Source organism: Lactuca sativa, chromosome 1, assembly GCF_002870075.4.
Source record: "Lactuca sativa cultivar Salinas chromosome 1, Lsat_Salinas_v11, whole genome shotgun sequence".
NCBI classification, from domain to species: Eukaryota; Viridiplantae; Streptophyta; class Magnoliopsida; order Asterales; family Asteraceae; genus Lactuca; species Lactuca sativa.
Window position 1 is genome coordinate 24493315 of NC_056623.2, and position 4050 is coordinate 24497364.

General features: G+C 34.6%; 1 long non-coding RNA gene across 2 annotated transcripts; it reads left to right on the forward strand.

The window, feature by feature from the left end:
- The first annotated feature begins 2461 nt into the window (after positions 1–2461).
- On the forward strand, positions 2462–3628 carry LOC122195831 (uncharacterized). Of its 2 annotated transcripts, none has more exons than XR_006186702.2 (3): positions 2462–2838; positions 3044–3246; positions 3378–3628. It is a non-coding gene; the product is annotated as an uncharacterized LOC122195831 (long non-coding RNA). The 2 variants fall into 2 exon arrangements; XR_006186703.2 differs by having other exon boundaries at positions 2463–2838; positions 3071–3246.
- The last annotated feature ends 422 nt before the right edge of the window (positions 3629–4050 follow it).

Genomic DNA, 4050 nt, shown 5'->3' on the forward strand with positions numbered 1-4050 from the left:
TTGTTTAAGGATCTTACACACTCCCGATGAGTATGCAACATTGTTTTATCGGTTTGGCTCGTCACTCACCATAATTTTAGGTTAAGGAGATCTAGATGTACGTACTTTTCGATTTATGATCTCTCATTAGAATAGCGAGTTATTTAGAAATTACATAACGTAAACTCTAGTACCCACGGGCAAATTGAGTCGAACGGTTTGACTTGTTGACTTCAGTTGACTTTGACTTGACCGGAAATTGACGGTTGTCACAGTAAATGTCGCTGACGCCCTACAAACTTTTCCGTTATGGTTTAAAAGATCCCTTATGTTATTTTTTGGCTTTCTAGGGGCATAAAGTCCATTTTAATATGTTAAAATAGCCATTATCAGATAATGGAAGGGGTCATCCGGTAAACATTTGCCTAGTCAAAATGATTTATTGCCACATCATTTGAAATTGGTCCACATGTGCTGCAATGATTTTGACTCTCTCTCTCTCTCATTGATCACAATAACATCATCATGACAGTAAACCCTTCAATAACTTATATCGTACTTTTGTTTTCTAGATTAAAAAATTAAATAGATCTTTTTAATGTTTTATGAACAATATGAATAAATGTTTGATTTCAACCCATCACCAACATCTTTAGTTTGAAACTCCATTTTTGGGGTTTAGATTCAAATCTATAAACAACAGCCATCGCCCACCACCAACATCTTATGTTGTTCACCACCAGCATCTTCCGCTATCTGCCATTATCTTTTTTCCAAGATCGGAAGAATCAAATCACAACTAGATTTGGAACAAAATCGGGAAAAAAAACTGAAACAAAATGTGCCTGAGGAACAGAACACCAAAGGGGACTTCCATGAACGCGAGCTCAGTCCCCGCACCAAAGATGAAAATGAATGGGAGGTCCGGTCAGCTGACACAAATCTTTGAGTTTTGTCATTTTCATTCTTGCATCTGTTTCTTAAGTTTCAAAAACAACCACCAACAATAAAAACTTAGAAGGCCTGATTTGGTTAAGATTTACTATGGTTCTTGTTTTTGACAAACAGATCTCAAAACCATCTCTTTGCAGCACAGATATCCGAGATCGCTAATTACAGTCGGAGGTCATGATATCGTTGTTCCCGCTATGTTTAGCGGTAGACATATTGATGTACACAGATTAGATGGCATTCTTTGGTCGATTATGATGGACTTATGTTGTTAGAGGAAGAATGGTGGCTGGTTTTGTGAATGGGAGCAACATCAAAGCTTTGTGGAAGAAGAAGACGATGGATAAAGATGTGAGGAGGATTTTAGTTTAATTTCGATTTTAAGTGAAAAAGCCACGTTAATAAGAAAACTGGTAATTCCAGGTTAAGGTCCTTTTTTAACAAGTAAAAATGGACTTTATGCCCCTAAAAGACAAAAAAAACATGAAGGACCATTTAAAACAAAACCTGATAGTTGGTAGGGTTGCAGTGACATTAACCCTAAAAATTATAGTCACATATCACCCACTTCGATTGATCGGTCGAGGTTGTAGTTAGCAACTGTATGCGAGGATTTCAACCCCGTATATATTTGTACATATGTATCTCGCTCCGAATATTAATGATTATAGTGGTGTGGGTATGCTAGGTGTTTAGATTCAGCTAATGAATATAGTCTAACCAAAAAGCTCTTAACTAAAGTATGTAAATAACTCTCAGCCCTAACTTAATTGTAGTTAAGTCACTAGGCATAATGAATTTCATTGTATAAAGTTTATAAAAGCCGCGTATGCTTGGTTTGTATGTAAAAGTGTAATGTACTCGTTTTTATAAAGAAGTACGTTCCAAAGTAATGAACATATATAAATATATAAACTTTATGCATTTAAACATACAAATATACATGCATAGTAATAGCTTGAATCCTTGAAATACAACAAAGTTTTATAACATGCTTGTTATGATATACAATGCCACATAAAAATCATATATTTTTGTATCATGTAGCATTTGTTGTGTGAACTAGTTATTTCACGAAAAAATAACTATAATATGTATACGAAAATTTTAAACTAGTTTATTTGTAACAATATGTTGTATTGACTAATAACATTTTTATAAACCACATTTGTTGTATTTTCGCATAAAACGATAATTTGTTTGCATAAACAAAGTATATATGCACATGTTTCGTAACAAATTTAAACTAATGGGGCTATTTGGTAATTTAATTAACCAAAATATGACTTCTTTGGATAAAATAAATAAAGGGAGGGACATAAATGGTTTAAATTGAATTAATGTTTGAGTCTTGGACTGATATTGTTAAGAAATCTCCATGGGAGGGCTGTTTTGTTTAAAATACACCAAAGTTTTGGGGAAAGGACTCATTTTGAATAAAGGGTTCAGCAGAGGGGTTTAATGTATTCATTTTATAAAATCAAGATGATCTAGGGCTTTTTGTGCCCGTTTACATTCGTTGATTGGGCAAAGGAAACGAACGAAGCGATGAGGGAAAACACGACGAACACGAAGGAAAGAGACTGATACGGACGATCGGTGACGGCGAGAAATCACGAAGGCGCGCAGGCCGCTACTCCGGACGTCTTGGTCGATCGATCGCGAAGAGGGAGGCGTATCCGGGGCCGACGAGACCGAAGCAACGAAGTGGACGAAGCAGCGAGCTTGTTTTCGTTCTCGTCCGGTTGCGAGGTGCGAAGGAAAGACGAGGTCCGAAGGGAGTCTGGTCGGCAGCAACACGTCGCATGTGGGGGCTTCGGTGAGTTTTTCTCGACCGGAGAAGGTATGGGGTGCGATGGGGAAAACGATCAGCAACAACACCGCAGATGGTTGGGGTTGGCAGTGAAGGTCAATGGGAAAGGAGGGATGGAGGGGATAGCCGATCTCCGATAACCTCCTTGCTTCATCTCTCTCTTTATTTTTTTTATTTTTTTTATTTTTTATTTATTTATATATATATATATATATATATATATATATATATATATATATATATATATATATATATATATATATATATATATATATATATTATTTTTATGTGTGTTGACAGAAATTGATGGCTTTTGCTGTGAAATAGATTGGGAAGGAAGGGGTTGAAAGAGGGTTGTTGCCCTCTTGGTTGCTTTTGGCAGTCAATAGAAGGAGACAAACGGGTAAGGAAAAAGGTGTTTATGGGTGGTGTTTCTCGATGGCATAAGGAAGAACCAAAGGGGAAAATGGGCTGCTGATTGAACTCAATGGCATAACTCCAAGGTATTTTTTCTGTGATTTCTTTGTAGAAGTTGAGATTGAATAGAAGATTATGAGAGTATAAAACAATATTTGTATAGATTATTTGTATACCAAGTCAAACAATATTTGTACAACTTGAGGTTTATTGACAGGAAACGAAGAAGAGAAAGGATGTGCGGGGGCTACTCCTGACTGACAGCTTCACTTGAGAAGAAGACATTGTCTTTGTGTATGTGTTTGGTTTTGTATAAAAAAAAGATGTTTACTTTGTGTGTAAAATTGGATGGGTTGAAATGTGGAAGTAAAGTTATGGTTTTTGGCTGTCAATTTAGTGTACCTTGAGTCAATTATTGTAAACATTGTTTTGGTTCTAATGATTCATGTATTTTAGTTAGAGATTTAAGCAACATATTTGTTTGACGTAGTATGTATTTATGTATGCACCAAGGTATGCATACGTCTAGTTTTTGCTATTTCATACCAATGCCTCATGTATTATATGTGTATCATTTGGTTAAATGGACTCATGTGAGTAGGATCTAAGCTTTATATAAATAATAATCCAAAATTTTTATAATATTTGTTTTATTTAAACTTTAACAATCGCACTTGGTTTATATATATATATATATATATATATATATATATATATATATATATATATATATTGTTATAGAAATGTAATGATTTTGTACGACATATCCATGATGTTCAAACTAAGTTTATTTGACACATACATTACTGATGTTACATGAAACTTATTATTAATATACATATAATCATATTGGATCTTTACATCATTTTCGGATTGTATTACTAATAATA